Source organism: Aythya marila, assembly GCF_965140915.1.
Source record: "Aythya marila genome assembly, chromosome: 8".
Lineage (NCBI taxonomy): Eukaryota > Metazoa > Chordata > Aves > Anseriformes > Anatidae > Aythya > Aythya marila.
This window is the reverse complement of record NC_139049.1, coordinates 24,845,390-24,869,878: the sequence shown is the minus strand read 5'-3', so window position 1 is coordinate 24,869,878 and position 24,489 is coordinate 24,845,390. Positions and strand designations below refer to the sequence as shown.

General features: G+C 39.2%; 1 protein-coding gene across 1 annotated transcript in view; it reads left to right on the top strand.

Annotated features, from left to right (window-relative positions):
- Positions 1 to 24,489, top strand: part of AGBL4 (AGBL carboxypeptidase 4) — a gene marked incomplete at both ends in the record, with an annotated part of 937,634 nt that overhangs the window by 803,508 nt on the left and 109,637 nt on the right. The window lies entirely within an intron of this gene.

Genomic DNA, 24,489 nt, shown 5'->3' with positions numbered 1-24,489 from the left:
CTGTGTCTGTACAGGGAAGAAATTCTCCATTTTTAGAGGGTGTGCAGGGAGGTGAAAAAAAAAACACTAATAAGCCATAGGCTGCGTGTCTAGAAGCTCAGGTAGGAACTAACCAGGCATGTTTTGTCCTGGGGTTAAGTATTTTTCCTGGAGTTATCTGGTGTCCTGTGTTATGGCCGTTTGAAGTCCTGAAACGTTTATTGTTTTTCCTGATAGCGTGTGATATACTTAAACATTTCTAATATTCTTTAATTCTTTGGATGCCCCAGGAGCAACTTTTGACTCTATTTCTAATTGAGCAGAAGCTGTTAAAGCTGGAGTCACAAGTAGAAAGTCTCACTGAAAATGATGTCTTTTTTTTAAGCTTGCTTATTTGATATTTTTTTCTCATATACTTTGCTTCTTTCCAAAACATTAGCCAGAATGCTAGACCTGAGGAGGTCCTAGACTTAAAATGTTTCCCATTTGTGCATGCTTTTAATTTCATGTTCTGTTTTGCCTAATATTGTGGTTTTGCTTAAGAAAGTCAGGCATTAGTTGAATTTTCCTGTTTGACAGTCCTGTTTTAGAGTGAGAACTTGCATAATTCTTCCTTGTGCCTTGCTGTGAACTTCCCTTCTCACATATCTGAAGGGAGGAAAACTGAGCTAGCTGTCAACCCTTGTACACTTTTGCAAATGGGGAGGGATCAAAGCTGTGGGTTAATAGCTTCAAAATATATATAGATTGGATACAGCCTTACACCTGAACTTTGAAGCACAAACTCACTTCTAATTGCAAACCACTCATGCTTTATGAGGTGGTCAGTGTTATTTCATCAGAGCCTTTTGATTTTCATGGTTTGTTGGTACACATATTAGTAACTGAACTGCCGCCTGTGCTCTCTGATCCATGCAGTGTGCCTGCTACATGGTCTCCACTTTTGTTGCCTGTGTGTCTTTGACACCATGAACTGAGGTTTCCATAGCATGAAATATGATGTAGAGTGTAGCCCTCTGTAACTTCATTGCAGATAGACCCCACATACTGCACATGAAGTAGTTATCCACATAACATTGCAAAAAAAATAAATAAAAAATGCTAGGTCTCCAGCTTCCAAATGGTAGCAGGAGGGGGGACATCTGAACTGTGTTTCACAAGTCTTTCTGCACCTGTGCAGGTGTCAGTCTGTCACGTCCAGCCACCCCACTGCCACGGCAAAGTGTACACAGCAAAGAGCACAAAGCAACAGCAAAAGTGATGCTTTCATTTTGCAAGGGGGAGTGGGCTGCGGTAAACCCCTGAAAATGCCTGTGGACGCAGTGAGCTATAGGAATGCCCTGTCCTGGGACATTCAAGGTCTAAGGGCCAGAGATACTGATTTTGTTTGGTATCAAGAATATGCTGCTTTCTTCCTCTGTTTTGTATTGTGGCTGAGATGGTAAAGCCTTGCTTGCGTCCTTGTATCACGTTGCTATCCCTTTTATTTTCTTTGTGATCACCGCTGGAAATTTTGTCCGATTAGAAGAAACTTTTACCTCTATTAAGCCCCCGAATCTCCATCAAGCGTCTGATAGACTGGGCCCTAACGGCAGCCGCTTTACTTCTTTTCAGGCACCATCCATCAGGCTGACAGTGACTGCCGATGGGCCAGTCATATTGTCTATATTTCATACACAAACATCAGGCCTGCTGACAGCACTTTGCACACTCGGAAATTGCTTTTGCTGTGAGCTGAATTTCAACTAGAGCTTTTTTGCTGGCTCCATCTCTCAGTGTTTATGACCCTCAGGAGCAGAGGAACTGCTGTGAATAGATAATGCTGAAAGCACTCTTGTAGCACAGAAGGTTTCATGTCTGAAGTATTTAATGTTTACAGCAAATTTGGTGTTTGTTAATTTGCATTTTTATGCATTCCTTAAAGAACTGTCACCTTATTCTTCTGCTCGTCCTTTGTACAGATGTGTGGCAATTTCTGCTGGGGGGACAGTGCTGATAGGGGTGGGGGGAAAGAGGAGAAGAGGTGTTAAGGGATGGGAAGAAGGCAGGATAGAGTCACAAGGTGCTCTGTGGCTTGGGTACTGAATCAGAATAATGCTACTTCAGAGGATGGGAAGGAAAGGAATGTAAGCAGTGTAAAGTTACCCCTTTGCACCAAACTGGAGTAATTATGATTTATAACCCATCATCTGTTTAAAAGTCAAATGCATAGCATATAGGAAAAAGACTAACCTGGAAGAGATCGTATCTGTTTGTCCTTTCCTTTAAAAAGCAGACAAATTATTTTCCTTACTGGAAAGGACAGCTACCTGCTAATAATGCACTCCTCCCAGCAGCTGCATTGTATTTCTTGTTGGTATAGAAATGCTTCTGCTGGGCTGTAATTGTTGTGTTTGTGCACAGATGTAGGTTTTCACTTGGGTTGGTACCTAAAGTACCGTGTGTCTGTGGGTAGGCTGGAGTCTTTGTCTATACCACTGTGCATGTTTTTACAGGAAGAAATGTGTTTGTGTTCACCTGCATGTTTGTTTCCAGCTATCCTTGAGAAAGTTTGTGCCTGGGTATTGTTCAGAAACTGAAGAGTGGATGGGGAAGAAATAAAGATGGCTGTTTAGAAAGTTGTGCAGCAGTTTCAGTTGAACTATGGAGGTCACATAGATTAACCTATACCTACCAAATGTTCCCCAGGCAATCAGAGCACTCCGGCCAGCCAGGCAGTTTTATAAGGACTGTAAAGAATATACAGAGACATATCCCTGTAAAACCATCTCTTACCTGAAAGCTCAACGAGCCATGAAATTCAGGAAAAGAACAGCCATTTCTTGGGAAAATGTAATGTTAAGTGTCCCAAAATTAAACTCCAAGCCAGTATATTTTTGATGTTCAGCTAGAGTGACCTATGTTCAAGTAATATTAAAGAGAAATTTTCAGAGTAAAAATCCTATGTTAACAGGAAAAAAAAATCTCAGACTTTTCCACTGTTACCAGGAATGGCTTATTATATGTGTTGAAACTGAAAGATTTAAAAAGCATTATTTATTCTTTCATTTATCCTAATAGCTTCTTTTTTTTTTTTTTTTTTTTCCCCCTCTGGTCATTTTTCCAGCTTAGAGGGAGCTGAAGACTCAACTAGTCAGTTTGTCTGCATATGTGCAGTTGATTTTACTGTCATGCTGTAGCTCAGCAATCTTCTGTTTAGGTTGCAAACTATAAAGGGTAACATTTAATCTCTGTGTTCTTTTTGCCAGGCCCGACTGACATTTGTGTTAGTGATTTTTGTTGTGTTGTTGTTGGTTTTTGTTTTGTTTTGTTTTTTTTTTTCTCTACCCTTTTGCACTTTAATTTTTAAATGGAAACTGAATGTTGTGCCTATAGCTTCCTGACAGGGTTAAAGAATGACACTTCTATTTCAAAAATAATTTGACTATATAAAAACTGTGGGGCAAAACTGATTTTCAAGAGACATTATTTTATTGATGATATATTGTATGACCTTTTGCATGATTATTGTTGAGATATGGGAATAGCAAAAATATTTCCTGCATTGATTTAACCCGAGGTACAAAACATTAAATACAAGTAAGGGCGGTTTCTTAAGTAAACAGCACCTTTTCAAACAACAGGTTATGTGGATGTTCCTATTACAATAACTCTTGTGCATCCCTCCTGAGACACAATGAAAGGGAGTTGTGTTCAGGTCTGTGTAATCACAGGCTATTTGTAGTACAGCAGTTCCTGGGAGCTCCTGTTCTGATCAACATCCCATTGAATTTGTGCTGCCATACACTGTGAGCAAGTGTCTTCCATGAGAAGGTTGTGATTTATGAAGATTAGACAGACAGGCATTCTGCAATCCCCATTATAAAAGTGAGAGCTGAGAGGAGCTGCATGACTTGTTGAAGGTCAAATGCAAAGACCGTGGCAGAACCGAGGAATCAATGCACGTATCGTTTCGTGATGTGGAGGCTTCCTGCCCCTTCCATCTCTGCTGGCTGGGGAACAGTAGAGACAGGGCTTCCCAAAGCTAGTGTTGTGGCAGGAGTACAACATTCAATGTGTGATAAATGAGCACATTGACTCAGGAACCAACCACGGGAATCCACAAAATGTCAGAGTCCTGGGAGATATGCTCCCAGGTAGCTGACGCTATGTCCTTATCATGAGTTGAGTGGAACATAGCCAGAATTGTGTTCATGTTGGGATACTTTATGTGTCTACTCTCAAAATGAAGGAAACAAGGTTAACAGTGTAAAAGTGCAGAAAACAGTGTTCATATGCAACTGTTTCTTTGAAAACTATTTTCCTTCTAACTCTATCCCTCCATGCATTAATAATAGAAGTCGGGCTCAACTGTGAAGATTTCCTGTCTCACATAACTTATCCAGAAGAAGCAGAAGAGGTTAACAGCACTCCTCTCTCCATGCCATTTTTGCTGTTACATCTACCTTTGCTCTACTTGAAAATGGCATTTAACGTGAAAAAGATCTCAGTTCAGTACCTGGAACCTCTGCCTACCTGTTCAGAACAAATAAGAGCAGAGGCGTAATGGAGAGAAATTGAAATCTTTGGTTGACTTCTGAAATCCTGCATGACCTTGGGTAAGTTGTTTTAACTCTGGGCTTCAGTTTGCCAAGCTGCAATGTGATACCAGTAACTTATTTAATTTGCAAAGTGTTTTAAGATCTGCTAAAGATTAACAGTGTCACAGGGAGCACAAACATATTGAACAGTAACCATAGTCGTCTGTGATGCTTATTGAGTCTAGTTTCATCAGGAACATGGCAGTGGTGGCTGTAGCATGTGAAATGGTAGGCAAATAAATTGGGAATCTATGACGGGGCCATCTGTATGATTTCACTACAGGAAATTTGACAGTGTTCCCTTTATCTAACTGTAGTGTGAAGGAAGAGGAAGGATGCACAGCTATTATACGATGTAAGTTATGATACGCTGTTTTAAGGGAGAGAAAGAATACAACCACTTAACTCTTTGATAAATCTGCACATGGCTGTTAGAATATAAACAGTTGTGAAGCAGTGAAAGAAGTGTTTGATGGTGGTTTTTATTAATTTCTGGGCTCCTCAAAGAGGAATAACTGGCTTTGGGGAGTCATGGGGACTTTGACTTTCAGAAGCAACTATCTACGATACTAGGCAGTGTGATAGTCCAAGGCAATAAAATACCCACAAGGTCCCCTTTGATGTAGAGAATGTGTGGCAGGTTCCACCTCCACAGGGAATCTCATTAGGTATTGCTGCAAGGAAGTGAAACAGTCAAGAAGCTACTCAACCTCTCTCTTTTCTCTCATCGTATTAGCCATTGGGAAGCAATTTTCTTTTGTTGTTGTATGATCTTTAGAGATGAGCTGATGATCTCAACCCTGTTCTCTAGATAAGTAAAAACCATTTTGAGTCTTTTTCCCCCCCTCATTCTTGGTATTTAAAAACTACTTTCCCAGGCCCTGTTTTGATAATGCTAGTATCTACAATGTATATCTGAAATTGTAGGAAGTCCTATAAAAGCTGTATTCCATTTAGGAACACTGGATCCTCATATCTCCCTTTCCACTACACACATGTATGTGCACATACAGTTAATTTCTAGTGTGAAAGATAACTTTTCAAAACTCCTGAGAGTATCCAGTGATTCTTTCGGGTCGCTCACTGCAATACTTCCATTTTGGTTCAATAATTTCTAATCGGCTGAGATCACTTAGCAAATATGTATGAGAAACTTATTTTTGCTGTAAATAAAGATAATTTATTTCCATGTCAAAAGATAAGTAATTTTTACTTTACTGCTAATCCTTGTATTTTCTTCATGAATCTACAAAAATGACAATAAGTTTGTCATGGAAGGGAGACCTAAAAGGTGTGTAATTCCCGTGATTTCTTCCCCTGGAGCATTCCTGATTATTGATACATTCTGTCACTTAAGATTTACATCATTGATTAGTGTGATTTAGAGTGTCATAGCTTCGCATTCTTTGAGCCTTTCTAGCAAAGCAAGCAATTTAAAGTCGTAGCATGTGATACAAGATTTCAAAGCAGTAATTCAGCTGCAATGTTATGTTTGATCTAACATTTACTGCCTACCTACTATAACAACTGGCAGTTTATAAACTTAGAGATTAAAATGATGAGAGCTTTAGAAACTCATATAACAATAATGAAGTAGTGTATGAATGCCTGTGATTTTTTTTTTTTTTTTTCTGCAGTTTTCTTCAACATCCTCAGGTATTTGGCAGATACTGGGAATGTTCATGGACATGCCCAGTCCATGAAGTGTAGATTAGCCATGATAACTAAACCAGCGAGAGTTCAGACTCTGATCACAGTGAGAAACAAGTGGATGAAATTTAGGTCAGGCCATATCAGACAACATTTAAATTCCTGTGTCTGTGCTGCTTAAGAACTGGACTCGGGTCCTCTCTGTTCCTGCTACGGGGTTCTGAATTTCATAACCCAGAATTTTCATAGTGAAAGTTGTTTAAAGGTTGTCTTGGCCAGAGGTGTGCCTTGGCTTATCAGATATTACATTACTGTTGTTCCCACAGAACTAAAATTTCCCCAGGTCCTTTCATGCAGCCTATCTGTAACATACCTGTTGACATGAAAACAGAAGTTTTAAAAAAAATGTAATTCATAAGAAAAGTCTAATTATTTGTGACATTTCATCCATCATGTCCTAAGCTTCTCCAGAGGAAAGTAGTAACATTTCGTCTCCTTGACAGCAAACAACACACTGACGGACTGAAAAATGTTCTGCTATATTTCAAACTGCAGCATTTATGAGTAAAGAACAAGTACAAAATAAATAGCAAGAGTAAAGAGCAGGAACCCATGTAAGTAGGGGGCAGAAGCTTAGAGAGCTTTCTAAAAGCTTTCTCTTGGTTCAAAAAAAAAAAAAAAATCCTTCAAAAATAACCAGAACTTCTCAGGGTAAGCAATCTGTTGGATGGAAGCTATAACAATACCACTCAGCCCAATCTGCATGGACTTCCCTAACCACGCCTGCAAGGAGATGCCTTGGGTGGTCATTGCAGCATAGTGCAGTTCATGGAGGGCAATAGGAGCAACTGAAGACAGGCTGGAAACTGCCTTTTAGGCTACCCCCCTACTTCTATCACCAGCACTCCAGGACTTGAAAAAGAGTGCTTATGTGATCTGCAGGGCAGAGAAGCATAGCAAGGCTGTGGAGCCTGCCCTTGTATTTTTGTTTTCCCTGAAAGTAACAACTAAGCCCCTGAACATTGCTGTTGATTCATACAAAAAATGATTTTGCTTCTTCATGTTCTTTCCTTAACAAACCAATCTAGCTAATTCCCCATACTGACATAATTATCTCTCTCTTCTTTTAATCTATCTCTTCTTTGTTACTGGTAGTGGTTGTGTGCTTTTTTTTTTGTTGTTTGTTTGTTTGTTTGTTTTTGATGATTATCTGATCGTGGATGACCTATCTCTTTCCACATGGCTATTGTGGTCCTTCTTTCAGACCTAGATGTATCTGTTTCAAAACTTAAGGGTTCCTCCCACTTCAGCAAAAAAGTACCTCTATTAGTAACCCCTATTCCTACAAATGTGCAGATATTAAATTTCTACTGTTTTCCTCAGTAATCTGAGATCTCATGTCTGCGAAACATTCAGTTTCCATACACTGATGGGCTGTGAAGGTCATCTATGGTAGCATATGCGTACAGCTCTTGAGCTGTTTTTCAGCTCCTTACGGTGTGCTGTTGACAGATCTCATGTTCTCCAGATTTCATCATTTAAACAAGCACCAGGGACAAAAGAAAAGTGCAAGATCCCCATGTGAGGCATCAATGGAATCTTCCATCTTGGGAGTCTAATGAAGAACAGTAATGAGCTGGGGATTTTTGATGTTGTTTGGGTGTTCTTTGTTTTCTGATCTCTTGTTCTATAAGAAATCTGTGCTACAGCTTCTGTTTGTAAAGTATCTCTCCTTTTAACTCTGAAAAGCTGCAAATGTTCTTTGTGGAAAATGCAGGTTTATGCAGACATTACTAATCTTTTATAGGGTGGAGGCTCTTTCATTTCCATTCTTTTTCTTTTCCTTTTCTGTTATGCACGCACACAAAAAACTCAGGAGTACATCATGAGCCGAACTGTATTTTCTGTTTATTGCCACCAGGTTAATAACAGTAATGGTGCGAGGAGAAAATGAAGTGTTATGTAAAATCCTGCATTGCAGATTTTGGTGCTGATGCAAAGAGCTCAATAAAGTGTAACACTTTAATCATGGAGATAAAATCACACAGCAGCTTCACAGTCTTCCAAGATGCAGAGCCTTAAGACAAAATAGAATTGGGAAGAGAAAGAGAAACTGACAATATTATTAAGTCCCAGAAAAGTTAGGGAAGAAAACAGCCCACTTTCTTTTCCTGTGACGCCTTGATTCAGTCACTGTATTTACAAGATAAACAACTGAAAATGTGTGTATATGAATTTCCTGGTATTAGAGAGAGCAAAATGCCACAGCCTTATACACAACTCAATGACATTTACAGGAACCTGAAAACCTTTTAAAAAACAAAGCAAACAACTCCCCCTCTCCCTGCCAAAAAAAAAAAAAAAGAGAGAGAGAGAGAAAACAACAACTATAGCGTGGTATGATGGTATATATTGTTTTTTTCCAAGTAGGCAGGCAGCCAAACATCATGTTAACTATAGTGGCAAGAAGTACATATTCAGCTTGCTAGCACAGAAGACAGCTTGATTTTGGATGGTGCTTATACTCTGTATATCTTTGACTGGTCTCTGCATCTTTGAGCTGGTCCACTTGCTGTGAGGCACCTGACTGCAGCCGTGTGCCAAGTTTATTCTTCTTTGAAAAATGTTTCCTAAAAATTTCTATTCCCCAAATCTTGGCTATTAAAAAGGATATAATAGTATTTGAAAAAATAAAAAATAAATAAAAAAGGAAAAACAAACAAACATGGAAATACCCAGTTTGGGGGCAAGAAGAATGCCTTGGGTAACTCAGACGTGTCATGTAGCTTTGTTCCTAGTATCTGCAAACAGCGGAGCTGAACACAGGGAGGGAATCTCTGTAGTGGAGCCCAGTGACTGTCTGGCCCCACTCTGGAAGATGTTTCTTCACACCAGGGTGGTGCAGCACCAGGAGGGAAGCCATTCCAAAGAAGGTACGTACTCAGTGAGAAATGTAATTCAGTTTTAGATGGTGCCTGACCCTTTGGGAATCAGCAGCCATTACCTGGAGCAGCACAGCAGCCTGATGAGCCACATTGCCCAGTACATGAGCAGAATGGAGGTGGTTATACCTTAGCTTTATTGCTGGGGCTCCACTGGCTGTATTCTGCCTAATTCCTGCCTGTTTGCAGCTGGTTAGAGCTGCCTGTTTCAATTTATTGCATAGTTATTCCCTTGGGTAAGATTTAAGGTTAATTCAAGGGCATGCTAAACCTTGCTGGGGCTGGAAGGTAACCCAGAAGGTTGAGTGTTTCCACCAGCTGTGATAACCATGTGCCTATGTTTGGGACCGCTAGGTGAGAATCTCCTACAGAGACAGAATCAAGCATACATATGACTGTTTTTTGGTAACTGATAAACTCTGTCATCACTGCTTACCCATGATATGCCCATCATAAAGAGTGCCTGATTACATGGCTGGTTTAATCCGTATAGCATGAAAGCTGACATTTTATATTACTTTATATCCTCTTGTCCAGCTGAGTTCACTTGTGTGGAATTAACAGATGTCAGATTTGGACGTTATGGGCATGGATGCCACAGAAATGTGTGTAAATAAACCATCCCTCATGTAGTATTGTTAGAATTGGTCATGGTAAGAGATGGCAAAGGATGGAAATGTTTCGTAGGATTCCATAATAGTAACTCATCGGATTGTGGGGATAGCTCAGGGATGCATCAAACTGACATGCCTTTGGCGGCTAAAATTGTATCCTAAGGGTTTTTCTGAAGTAAAAAAAAAAAATAAAAAAATCCTGCTTTTACTGAGATAATGTCTAAGTCCAAGAACAGTACCTGTTTCCCCATGGTGTGTTACAATATTCATTACCCTTTGATGGAGTTGCATTAATGGCCTACTGATCTTGACATTTTCTCAGTTTTATCCAACATATTTGGGGTAAAGGATCAGGTAGGCTGTAATTATCTATGCGTCTTGAAAGACTGCATACCTGGTGGCTGTAAGCTCATTCATCAAAGTGAAGGGGCAGTGGTTCTAGGAAACCTACCACGTTGTGTCAACAGGTTTTGTTTGCTTGTGAAGATTGCAGGCAACTGGATGGATTTGAAGAGCTGTCTTTTTAAGGGCAGAAATGAATAAAAACAAAGTCCTGGGGGGGGGGTTAAAAAATAAATAAAATACCCAAACACAAAACCTCTGCGAAGAGTTTCTCTGTATGAATCATACAATTGATTCTTTGGGTGGGGGGTGATGTATGGGCAGCTCAAGGAGCTGATTGGGCTGGAAGAGAGATGCCTCCAAATATTTAGATTTTTTTTTTTTTTTTTTTCATCTAGCTGAAATGGTTCCCTAGATGATAACATGGGTCCCCAGCAAACTGTGCCAGGTTACGGGGTTACGGTACTGCGTAGACCTGGAAATGCGTGGTCACCCATGAGTAGGTGAAGTGGGAAGGGTGGAGTTCTTAAGGCTGTCCTTTTTGATGAAAACATGCATGTGAAAACAGAGGATCAGTTCAAAATGGGGCTGTGATGCCTTTCTGAATGAAAGGATGGTAACAGGCATGAATAGATTGATTGAATTAATTGATGTAGGTACTGCTTTTAGGTTGGGAAGTGCTAGAAACACTGGCACCATTTGATGCAGAACCAATAGACTCTTTTGCTCTTTGTGAGGGTAGCACAAAGGGGAACTCACCAGAGACAGAGGGACCACTGCAATAATGAAGTATGTCGGAATATACTTTCCAATAGCAAGGTAGTGTTTGGGATAGTGTCCTGGGAGACTAGAATCACTGTCTGCAACTTTGAAAAGAGCAAGTTAGTGATTTCCTAGTGCTGGGTATGTAGCGATAGCACTCTTACCTCCCAGGCATTTAGATTGTGTGTGTGCCTTTTCCAACCATTTATGTACTATTTCATCTGCTTTTAAAAAATACAGCTAGACCATTTTTACTGTGTATTTTTTTTTTTTTATCCCATTTGTTTCATGTAGGTTTCTCTCAATATAACACACAAGTGAGTTAAAAACAATCAATGTAAAGACTCACAAAGTGGTGGCTGGATCTGTGGTTAACCCTTGTTTTAAAAATGATGAGGTTCCTTTTTTTTTGCCTGTGTCCTTTTAACACTGTGGGTCAGCTCTATGTCAGAAAAAAACAGAGAGGGGCAATCCAGCCCTGGATTGAATAAGCTGCAGTGGTAGGTCACCTGTTACTTGCTGGGATGCTCCAGCCAGATAAAGTGGTCAAAAATGTTGCTACATCCTTCCACGGACTGGGATGGCATTCTTTGAGCATGGCACTTACAAGTGTATTTGTTTTGATTGATTCCCTGGTTAGAATTGATACTCACTTTCCTTGCCAGGAAGAAAAGGGGTGTGGGGAGAAAGAAGTTAATTGCTGACAAGCTTCAAGGGTCATCACAGTATTTGTCTCCACTTCCATTCTTTTACAAAGGTTTTAATACTGTGTAATTATGGATTTGTTCTAAGTCTTATTTTCTCTTACAAGCTGATCACCTCATGCCTTGAAACACTTGCAGTAGTTCCAGCAATGAAACCAGGGCTATTGTAGCACAGAAATCTCTAAAATTGCAGTGATTTTCAGTTGGACACTGACCCACTGTACATCTGAAAATGTAGGTGTTGCTCTCAGGGAGCTGTTTGGCATAATTTTCTCTGTGGGGACAGATCACAGCTTCTGCTGGTCTCAGCTGTTGGGCAAATCCCCATCAAGTCTAATAGCCAGTGCTCCTTTCCCCTTGATCAGCTGGGCTTTGGTCAGTGCTGAGTTGAACATTGTTCACTTAATGAATAGCTCCCAGAATGCAAACTTCACCTGTTATCCTTCCATTTAGGAAAATTGAGAGTTTAGTCTTTTGTACTCCGCATTCAAGAGATGAGAGGGGAAAAAACCACCTAAATGCCTCCATTTAAATGTAAATTTTGACTTTTCACGTCTGCCTAAGTAGGGTGTTTGTTTTTATAAACAATATGTGTATAAATAAAAGCCATGGAATTGAAAGAATAAAATCCCTTTCTTGTTGATATTGATATATTTTCCACGCAATAATCTTGCTCTCATCATGTTATATATTTTTCTGTTTCTTTTTACTTTAAAACTAATTTTGCTGTGAGAACAAGAACAGGAGATCGTTAGGAGGAAATACTCTGGTGCTGGCTTGCACAGAGAAAACATGCCATCTGCCTAATGTGTTTCATCTTGTGTCAGCCTAAGATTTGTTGTTTGGGTTTAACATGCCAGTCACTAGCCTCGAAAGAGTTCAAGCAGCAGCTCTGACACATATCCTGGCTAGGGCTCCAAATCCTTCCTGCCTTCCAGGCACTCTGCTTGCTGTGAAATAGGCCTCGAGATTTTGGGCAGAAGGTGCAATTCCCATCACCTATCATGTCCATGTATATGAGTACTACCAGCATTTGTGCATGGAATTTAAGTGGTTTGGGTTATATTTTCAGTCTTTGTTGTGTCATGCTGTCAAGATCCAAAAGCAAAGACCCAGCCCGAAAGTGGAGTGTGGTGGTGGGTCCAAGAAGCTGGTGGACGAGGATGTGGTGGTATCTCCCAAAGGCAACCATGCAGTACAAGCTTTACCCTTCCCTGCTGTGTTAGGGAAGACCTGGAAGAGCCATTTGGTGTAGCGCTTGAGTCCCAAAATCAGAATAGTCATTCAGTTGAGCCCTGCTCACTCTGAATGGAGAGGTCTGTACTGTGACTTGTGCCTCATCACTAACTTGGTATATGTCCCTGCTCCAGCGTGCATTGTGGACTTGTCTGCCGGCAGGAAAGGGACATGTTTTGGGGCTCAAAGCTGTCATCTGAACCAGTGAGAGACCGAGGTTCAGAAACAGGCCCTTCTTCTTTACCAGATATTTCTTCTTCTTTAGTCACAGACTTTTTGCCTGATAAATGGATGGCATATGTCTCAGCTGGGTAAATGTAGCTGGTCATATTTTGTTACACTGTGCGTAATAAAGACTTTAGCTTATTTTGTTATTAAGAAAAGAATTTGGCAGACAGCTTTAAATGTCTGCCTAAGGACAAAATGAACTGAGTTTTGTAGATAGCTGCTTTTTTTTTCTTAATAAATAAATAAATGGAAAGATTTTTATGTTGATAATAAAAATAACTAATGCAGAGCTTTTTCCACTAGTGCCTGGAGACATGGACAGATGTGGGATTTTGAAGGGATAAAGAATTGAATTCTGTTGGCAGGTAGTTGCTATAAAAATGACTATCCTTTCTGCCTCTTATTACAGACCAACATTCAACAAATGAAGAGTTTCTGAGAAAGCTAATAATGACAGGATCAGGTTCCAACCACCAGAGATAGCAGAAACCTCCTCCCTTCAGAGAAATCTGAAGTTAAAGGGAAGTGGTTGGGAGAAATGGGAGCTTTATTAAAGTTTACTAACGGACTTTCTCCGACTCACAATGTGATGTGTGGGAGCATGGAGGAGAGCAAACCAGTGGGGAAAATATAAAGAAATAGAATGAGTTCACCAGAAGTTTGGTTTGCCCATGAGTTGTCTGCTGAAGTTTTATGCGATTACTTTTCTGCCTCCAGAGAACTTTCATTAAACTGTCCTATATATTTCATTTCTGTCTTGTTTTGTGGTCTGTTGGAATAACAGGATATTCTTTTGGGACTTCTCTGGTTCCTTTGGTTAGCAGAGTTGGTGATGCATCTTTGGGAAGGCAGGTCAGCTCTTTGGAACCATCTGGATGTGTTACCCGACATTAAGAAGCTGGGGCAGATGTGACCCCTCTGTATTTTCACTCGAGTTTGGCAAGTGGCTAGCTTATGTCACATCATATAATTCATCCAATTATGGGGAAATGTCTTATTCACTATTTTTTTTCCAATACTAGCTTTTCTTGTATCCAAGTAGTATTCAGTGTTATAGCTAAAGCTTAGGTCAATCTCTGGAGGGACTATAAAGCAACAAACTCCAGTGTAAAGTGTTAAAAGCTACTAATATTGTTGACTGCCATTTTTTCTTTAAAACTCTGATACCATTGCACTGAGTTGTTTACTGTCCCTTCTCTTGGCATCAGACTATTGATTTGAAACTTTCCAAGTGGCACAGATTTATATAAGGTCTGGCATATCTTCTCAGTTGAGGAAAAAATCAGCGAGAAAGAAAGGCCTCTAATTTCAGTGGTAAATCAAGGAGTTTATGTTAGGAGTGTAGTTACCTTTGTCAGTGACAGAGGAGAAACCACTAGATTGATCCAGATCTAAGTGGTTTCATTCACATGTTGAAGAACCTATCTTTCTCTAGGGACTGCTGAGGTAGTACAGGGACCAATACAATTTTTGCTTGAACAAAGACTGCCAGCCATTTGTTGTTAGGATTTTGCATTCACACAGCAAATTAGATGATGGAAAAATGAAGTATAACACCATAGTATCAGAAATTAAAAAGTCAAATTCATCTGAATCCAGATCTCCAAAACTACCTAGAACAGGAAGCTGGCTCCTTAGCTCAGACTGGGAGGAAAGCATCACTTTGTAGAATCACAGAATGGTTTGGATTGGAAGGTACCTTAAAGATCATCTAATTCCAACACCCTTTCCACCAAACTGATGGACAGCATATTTAGAATTTAGTTACTACCCAAATTGTTTCATCTATCAGAATATCTTGACAAACCAGAATTATATTGTTTCCCAGTGTCGTTGGATTGTAGGACTTCTGAAGCCCTACAATCTGTTCTGGCTTCTGAAGCAGTCTGTAAAGTATATCATAGACCTGGGCAATCACTCTAGTGTTTGGTGACTCAACCTGAAAACAGTACATGGACCATCAGCACTGATGCTGCGTTTAGGAGAGCAGAGATCAAACATTGACCTGATACACCCATAAATCAGAGCAAATTGCTTTTTTGTCCATTATAGAGAGATGTAAAACAGGGTACAAGGATGAAAATGAGTTTTTTGTTGTTTTTTTTTTGTTTGTTTGTTTTTTTGTTTTTGTTTTTTGTTTTTTTTTTTTTTTTATATTCAAAGATGAATTTTGTATACACGCACACTTATAAAGATGTATATATTCATGCATAAGAAAAAGCTGACACAAAACACCTAAATCTCTAAGTCAAGCAATGTCTCTGTGGGTCAACTCCTACTGTCTTGGATAGGAAATACATTTCTTCAAAGAAACTATAGCTTTGTTTAGTTCTTTGTTTGTTTGTTTGTTTGTTTTTTTCTCTTCAAATTGTCATTCTGGTTATTTCTTTTACCATTGTGCTGAATCTTGAGCCCCTGATGTTCTGCAAGACCTGGATCCTCTTTCTATAGGAAATGTTTTTTAAAAAAAGGCATTCCCCAATATGTTTGCAAGGCATACATTGCCTTTGAGATCTTGCCTTGAGAATTTACTTAAAGACACCATTAACTGCCCTGCTGTACTGTTTGATGGTCAGAGCACAAGGTGATAATGCCTGCAGCAGCACAGTTGCCCTATCAGCCAGTGTGGGTTGGGGAATATTGGAGAGGAAAAAAAAAAAATAAAAAAATCAGATGCATCTGATGCTGATAAGTGCCTTGCAAAAAGCATGATATGTTGTGCTTACAGTCATAAAAGCAGATCCTTCCAAAATGGCCATTACTTTTTAACTTTTACAGCACTGTACTGGTAATAAATACCACTAGATGTAAAGCACAGAGGAAACATTCTGCAGTTCGTTGGGAAATGCTATGCTGATCTGAAAGGCTGAGCTGTCTCTGAGCCAGTAAAACTCAAGGAAACCTATTCTTCCAGCTGCGGATGAATCTTGGGTCAAAAAGAAGATATCATGGACAGTTCTTTTTTTCTTTTATTTGTTAGCATGCTGACCCTCCCTCCAGTTGCTATGTCTGCTGTATAGTACCTAATCTCTTTCAGTGCCCTTGTGTTTCTGTTTATCAGCTTTCACTTTTATCTCTTACTTGGCTGTGCTTGTTGCCTATGCTGAGTACAAGGGAAGAAAAGAAAGTGGCAACTTTCTAAGGAACAGAATAAGACTAATGACTGTGGGTGGCTTCTGCTTGTGGTGAGGTTGTACCAGGAAGACAGAGAGAGATCGTTAGTTTGCTTTTCAGCTGTCCATCGCTAGTAGAGCACATGCGCAGTGTCCATCCATAGCCATCCTGTCTCTTTCCAAGGAAATAGATGGCCACATAACTTTGGAACAACACATTTCATGTTGTTTCTTTCCACCTGACTGGACAGGTTTACAGTTTGCATACATTTGTCTCTTTCTTATTCCACATTCATCTATGTAATAAGGGCTTACTTAAGGACTACCACTACAGGTCATCTCATAAGTCCAACTAATCTGATTTTCTGCATCTTTGTTAGAAGCAGAAGATGACACTTGGGGGGGGGGGGGGGCATCAATATGAAAGCTCGCATGTGTAAAATGAGCCCTCACCTTTGATGTCTACCTTCTACTAATCACTGTTTTTGAGGCTTCTGGATCTAAAAGCTTTATGTAGTGAGGACCTACCATTCAGTAATCCCTCTAAAGTGGTTTAAACTGTAGAAATATGCATGTTTTTTTTTGCCAATAAGCAATGCGTTAACTTTCTAAGAACTACACAAGTCATATTCTGCAGTAGAAATTAAAGTTTAATTGGAAAATAAGAACAACGATGTTGCATCAAACCCAAGGTCTGTTTGTCTCAGTATCTAATGGCCTATTGCAGATATAAGGGATAGACTCGAAGAACAGGGCAAAGCCTCCGGCAATGTGTAATCTGGGGATTTTCTGATCAAGAATTTGTGTTCACTTCTTTCTGTGTGTTGGTAGAATATTTTTATTTGAATTTATCTATTTGATCCTTATGTTTTGGCCAAAATCTGGTGGCAATGATTTCTGCAGCATAAGGTAATTTTAAAAGTACTTAATTTTGTTTGCCTTAGGTCTTCTGCCTGATGACTTTATATTCTGTCAGCTGTTACTTATTTAATGAGAAATCATGAATAGTGCCATATATTATTTGAGAGACTAGATAAATTTGTTATTTGGAATTTTGATTTGCTTACATGCAATTTGTTCAACTGGATTAGTCTCTAGGAAATTAGGGGACAGCAAGTCATAATTCCTATATTCCATAATTCCTCTCTTTTGAGCCTCTTTCCCTTTGTAATTGGAGGAGAGACAGGAAATGTCTTTGGGCCTTATTTATGTACTTACAAAGTAAAGACTGTACCTTAGAAGATTCTGCAGGGGTACAATTAAAAGTTATTTGTAAAACACAAATTGATTAATGCTTCTATGAAGTGAACAGGTACTCTTGGACTTAATATAGGTTCAAGTATATAAACAGCAATTAATGAAGCCTGGAGACATTAAATGACTTGCCTATGGTTACACAGCAAGTGAGTGTCTAAGGAACAGTACCAAGGAGTGCTAAATTCCCTGATACAGCTGCTGGGAGCATTTCAGCAGAGAAAACTTGCAGAACCAGACAAGAGTGAAACTGAATCACCCAGTGACAACATGGTCACTTAGATATTTCGGTTTTGTCACCCAATTTCCTTGCCATTAATTGCCAGAATTACAATGCTGCTTCAGCTCTTCTCTTTTTGTAGCTTAAAAAAAAAAAAAAAAAAAAAAAAAATCCGTTCCTTCCCCTCTCCCAAAAACTTGTTGGTTATTTTTCCATAATTCCTTTTTTTCTGAAAAGCTGTCTTTCTGTAAAGCCAATGCTGTTGCAGACAAGTGAGCAAGGCAGGATTTCCAGAGCTTGTTCAGCAGAGCATATGGTCGTGGATCCAGATCTCACAGGGCTTCCGTGTCAACATGTGCAGAGCAGGGATGTGAAAGTGAGGTCTGAGATAGACAGGGCCAAGTGAGATCATCAAAATTTAGTGTGAGATAATGGACTGAGACCCAGTACAATTCCAGTGTTTTATTTTTATTATCCAGGCAACTAAAATCTTCGGGGCTTGCTGAGGTCAAATCCCATCTCTCTGAGTGTCTGTGCATTGTGTTTGTTCCTGTATAAAGGAAGGAGAGAGGATGTGACAGAACAATGACTCTCCTTGTTCAAAGTTACCCTTCTTGTTTTGGCTTAGGGTCGGTCCCAAAATCCAGAAAGAATGTATTTCTTGATTCCTATTCATTGAGGGTAAAAATTTTACAAGAATTTTCCATGCAGTTGACCCAAAAGTCTTGTCTAAACTTGATCTGGGTCTTAAAATTGTCCCTTTGGCCCCTTTCTAATTTAATATGCATTTGAACAGAAGTGACTTCTTGATAGAGCCTTTCACCTCCAGGTCACCCTTTCAAATCCAATTCAGGCCTGTCATGACCAAATGTTACCGCCATCTGACGGCTCTTCTGCGTCCTGTGTGAATTTCTGGCTTCAGTCCAGTAGCTGGTGGACAGGTGCCTGAATTGCAAAAACTGCCAGAGCTGACACTAACTGAAGGTCTCTGCAGAGAGGTCAAAGAGTGAATCAGCCTGGCAGATGAATTAACACTTAACTTGTACGCAGAGTGATGCTTTATATCTTCAAAGCGCTTTACAAACGTCAGCTAATCCTCAGGAGGTGTTGTTATCTGCACTGGCAGGTGAGAGAAGCAAGCAGATAGAGAAAGAACCAGGGTCAGAATATGCATGTTGCTGATCTCCCACTCCGGGGCCAAAACTACACATTTAGCTCCTTTCAGGCCTACTGATGGGCACAGCAGAGCAGGGTTCAAGATCACTGAAGGGGGTTCTTCTGCGGATAAAAATATCCCTTGCTTTTTAAGAGGCATGATAGCATTGATGGACATGTCATCCTTTTGCTGTATGAATCCATGGAACCAACAGAAGTCTCTTCTCCATCCTCTTTGAGTCACTAATGATTCATGTCAGTTTATGCCTATTAATAAGAAATATCATTCAGATTGAGAAATTGGCATGTAATCAGATGGGTAAGCCATTCAAATGACTTCTAAATGGCAACCGGACTGGAGTGGTTGAATCCAAAAACCATCTCTCAGAACATCACTGAAATAATTTGGAAAAAAAAAAGTGTGAAGTGTCATGAAGAACCGTTAGAAGGTCATGCAAAATTAGAAGGGCATCAGTGTTTACAATCTGCGTTTGCAGGAACACTTAGACATTCTCAGATTGTACAAGGTTTTGTATAAGAATAAGGAGAAATTGACTGCTCTGCATGGTATCAGTGAGAATAAGAGTGTATTTAAACTGGCATTTTCCTCTTCACTGGAAACAAGAAGAGGAAATATTGTTTTAAAATATTTTTAACCTTTAGAATTTTTTTAAAAATAGTAAACCACTTTTATTATCTTATGCAAATAATTGCTTTGGTTGCCATGGTGTTGCACAAAGGTGAATGGATCACCATGAGATGATGAATGGAAGGAGAAAGATGAGGTTGTCCCTATGGTTACAAAGGAGAGTGGTATATCTCTGAAATACTGCCTCTAATACGACATGGCTTACATCATCTGCAAAATTGGAGAAGACACTGTGGGCCCGTCTTGCTGATCCTCTGGAGTTTATAGAATGGCAGAGGAAAATACTGGAAATATTTTTTAAGGGTTTATGCTGTCTCTTTCAGATTTATGGGAAAAATAGGGGGAGAAGGTAAATGTTAGAAAAGTGATTTGGCTAAAATTCACCTTGCCAGGCATCCAAATTTGGATATTTCAGGGGAGGTTTGAATATATGACACAGCAAGACAGTCCAAACTCTACCTCATGTTTCCTTGTGTAGTCAACAATAGATGAGCGTTGTGCATCCCTCAAGAGTGATCCAAGGCACTGGACAGAGTTTCCTGGAGCTGAGAGGGTCAGGACTGATGGTTTCTAGCTGAATATGGACTGCTGAACATTTGATGCTGAATGCTCAGTTTTTCTTGATTTTGCTTATTAGCATGTTGGACTTGTGTTTTCTGGTGTCACCTGCAGGAATTGCCAAAATATGAGCATGTGGTATGGTATGTACATGAAGATGGATATATCTGAAACCTTTGTGTAATTTTCTTTTGAGAGATTCTGGACCTGAGGAAGCTTCAAAGAGATGGTCTTTCTGGGAATTTCTGAATCTTTTCCAAACTAAAAAGGGCAAACTCCTGATGTGGTGCCAACTGTTGTATGTCCATTTGCTTCAGTGGCTGAGCAGTAAGGCTGGAAAGTCTGCCTGGAGGCTGTTACATTCACTACAACTAATGACAAGCCATGGTTTTAACAACCGTATAAAACATTGCAAAGAGTTTATCCCATCCCCCATATCATATATTGGCCTGAAGAAGTCTTTTGGACTGTCTTTCTAAACCAATTGCTATTCCCAAGAATTAATAAAATCCATATTGAAGTGACAGCTGGTGGACAGAGCTGGCTTTTTCCTGCATCACTTGCCTCTCTAGTGGCCCATGTTCTGGGGTTGATGCACAGTTATCCTTTTATTACAGCTTTTATTGATTTTTTTTTTTAATGTCAATTTCCTTAAGAATCATAATTGCACTGTTCAAAATCTAAGTTTGGTTATATTGGCACTAGCTGTTAACATCATTCTTTTCTTTTGCTCTTTAAGTACTGACCTTCTAAAAGCATTCAGCTAATAAAATAAAAATGCAGACAAGTTGAGAATGTTTTCTCAAAACACTTCACATGGCAACATGCACCTGTTTCTGTGCTATTTTGCTTGTGTCATGTCTTAACAATAAATATGAGCTTTCATTCTTTACCATGGTTTCTTTCATTTTTCCCCTCCCTAATTTTAATGTATATTTCTCAAACTGTCAGAAACTTTATTCTGACCCAGGAGAACAGTGAAAATTGTGTGCCACGAAGGCAGGGATTCAAATAAACTTTAGAGCAGAAATTCTTTCACTTATTTATTTACTCTCTTTTTATGTGGTAAGAAGCAAGAAGAGGCAAAGACCATTCTTTTCAAGAGAGAGAATGTTACCTGTTGTTTTCTAGGAAGTGGGGTTCAATGATTGTCAGTCTAGTGAGTGTTTTCTGTTTTGACACAGAGAAAAGAAAGAGCAAGTCTGCCTTTGTTTTCTCCAATTCTGTAAGCTGGGTCATCCAGGTAATTACAGCTTTACTTAAAAAAGAGAGCATCAGAGAAATTCTCTGCTGCTGCTTGTAAGCACAAAGAAAAGATACTTGAGGGAATTAAATTGCATGATGATTTTTATAAGGCATCTGAATCATTTTGCATTCCACCTCTAAAGCAGAAAATGATGAGTTTAATATAATATTGTAGGATGTAACTTGTAAGTCTCTCAGAAGGCAGCTATGGCAGCCAGAAATGTTTGAGCCTGGTTATTCATTATTTTCTGCTTAAAAGCTGAAGCAAATGTGACTGAGACTTTGAGCCACATCTAAATTTATTCCCATTCTTACTTGTAGATGCTACTGCTTTATAAGCCATAACCAGGGTGGGTTCTGCTGTGTAGATACCATCAGATGCCCTTGTGGTTTAGCAGCAGATAGAATTAGTTTATATTTTAAGTGTGTTCACGTGCACATATGTAAATGCACACATAAATTTATTAACTTCATTTCCAATTAAAATTCTCCCTATCTCCAAGAGAAACAATTTCAGGTCAGCTCTCTGCTGATTTTTTGGAAATTCCCACCAGTAGGTGACATTATATATTTAATAAAATGCTAATTCTGTGATCCTACCTAAATTACAGGAGATCAGTAATTACGTAAAAACCTTCCAGAAAACCTCAACTGAAATGTGAAACTTTATTCCTGTACTTAAATTTCTGATGTAGCAGTGGGTGAAAGCTTCTACATGTAAAGTACTTATGAATATGCATGTCTCTAAAGAGAGAGAAGAAATACCATAATCGTTTGGGAGAATATTTTCGTTCTTTTGTGAAACACGTTTGCAAACAAATCACCTGCTACTCAGTGGCATGAGTTGGAGAACTTTGAGTTAACATCCAAGTGACTGGGCTGTTATTGTCCATTTTAAGGTCAGAATATTTCTGTGTCTGTGAATAAAGAGAATTTTTCCATTAGGAACTCATGTGTTATATTAACAATGCACTGAGTTATTCTGTTCTGTAACAGAGAATGCTCAAGATGTTTCCCTTTGATAAAATAATGAATGTGATCAGAAGAAAAGAAATGTGAAACACTGAAATACTGATCTGCTCACATACAGCAGTGTCTGGGAGTAGTACATTTAACTGGCAATTACTTTAGTGGTGTTTAACAACTTACTGAATAGGATGGACAATTGCAAATTGGCACTATATTTAGTGGGCAGGAATACGTGAAATTGAGATTTTATATGTTCCATAGCAGGTTAAGGAGCAAGGACCAGCAGGAAAAAAAAAAAAAAAAAAAAAAAAAAATATAGATATTGTTGGCTGACATAGAAAATTACTTTTGAAATATGTTGGGAATGATTGGGTAAATGGTTTTAATCACTTACTAGGTGATGAGTTATCTCTTAAATGTCATGGTTTGCTTTTCTTCAAAGAATCAATTTATATCTGCAAATATTCTGGATGATAAAGAAAGACTTTCAAAGAAACTTCAGCACTCTAAGAGACTGTCTAAAATTCTCAAGGACAATTTTATCAGCAAATTTTTAGCAAGAATGCTTGGAAAGTTTAGAAAATATTCTCTAGTATCAGACTGGATGGCTTGGTCAAATGACTTGGTCAAATGAAAACTAAGTTGAGGCTCAGCTCACACATATTCTACAGGTGAATTTTTTGCTGGTAAATTATTTTACTAAACTGTGCTTTTGTGTGCTTGTTTGTAGACTCTTTCCTTTGGAAACAACTTGAGAACTTCTGAGAAGTACATGTATAGTACAACACCTCAGCACAGATCATACAGTCTAAGCCATCCCCTTCAGTTTTGTTTAACTCACAAATTATGCTAGTCTATTGCTGTATGTCTTGCTATGTTTCTCAATTACTTTATATAAGTAAATACGCTGCTATAAAGAACTCTATGTAGTTCTAAAATAAACATACCTTAGGTCACTGACTTCTGTGTGAAGGACATTCATGCTTTAGAAATATCCATTGCAACTAGGTTGTCTCCTCACTTCAACATCAAATCACTGTTTTAAGACTTTACAATGTGTTAGGTTTTATGGTGATAAAGAGGTGTACATCTATCTCAACAAATTCTGTTTCTGATGGGAAATTATTTTATGGAAAAAAGTGTTATACGATCTTGGTTTTAATTTGTGTGTGCTTAGAGAGGAAGGAAAATCATATGTGATGTTTCATCTTGTTGATGCTAAGCTTTCTCTAAATAGCAGATGCATGCTTTATTGCACTGTTGGTCCTCTATAGCACAGCAAAATGTTTTTGCAGTAGCAGACAATTTATTGTTTTAGAGTCAAATACAATCAAATGTTCCTTCTCCTGTGAAGCATGGTCAGATATTGATATTACATTAGCTAGCATCTTAACATAGGAGAGGCTTAATAAGATACAGTATTACTCTCTCTAGGCTGTTTAATTAAACTGAACATTCACTGTGTATTGTACATTGCTTTTCTGCCAAGGGAAAGTAAATCTGTATCATATTAGTATCACATACCAAATGATGTTCTCCCCCTGTTAGAGACTCTCTAGAAGAGCTGACGCTGCTGTCATACAAACTGCTTTTTTATTACATTAGACTGCCTTGTTGCTCAGTATTCTCCAGTAGCCTGAGCAAGCTTTGGGTGTAGACCAGGTACAGCTGGGGAGTTGCATATTGCATTTTACTGGCAAGGGGTATATTTATTTGCCACTGAGAGGTACAGGGCTGTCTGGTTAAATATCATAATCCCCTGTCCTGTTAACAGAGCTCTGCTCCTCCGTCCCACCATTGGGATCTACTTTCTGGTGGCAGTTCTTACTGGCCAGGGTGGCCAGGTAGTAAGGTAGGTTTGTTGTTATCTGGTTGCAGAGCACAGGCTGTTAAGGACCAGAAGTTGCAAGTGTTCGGGAAACTGGGTAATTCAGTGGCTGCTGCTCCGGTAGCATTTTCTAGTACTGGCTGTTGCCTTCTTACTGCTGTCAGTGACACTGCACATAGTGGTCAAGGTGAATATTTGATCTTTGCCATTGCTGGCAATGCAATGTCACTTATGTGAGGACAAAAATGTCTTTCTGGATGGGACATTTGAGCAGTGTTTTTTGGTTTTTGTTTTTTTTTTTTGGTTGCCTGGCACTGAATTAATTGCCAGTCGCAGAAGGGTATGGGGAGAGCAGGCACGTCTGTGTTAGGGAGGCTGGTGTTCTCTTCTGAAGCAAGAGTAGATGCAGAATCACATGGAAGCTACAAGGATAGAGGTATTCAAGGCGCTTGCTTTGGGGA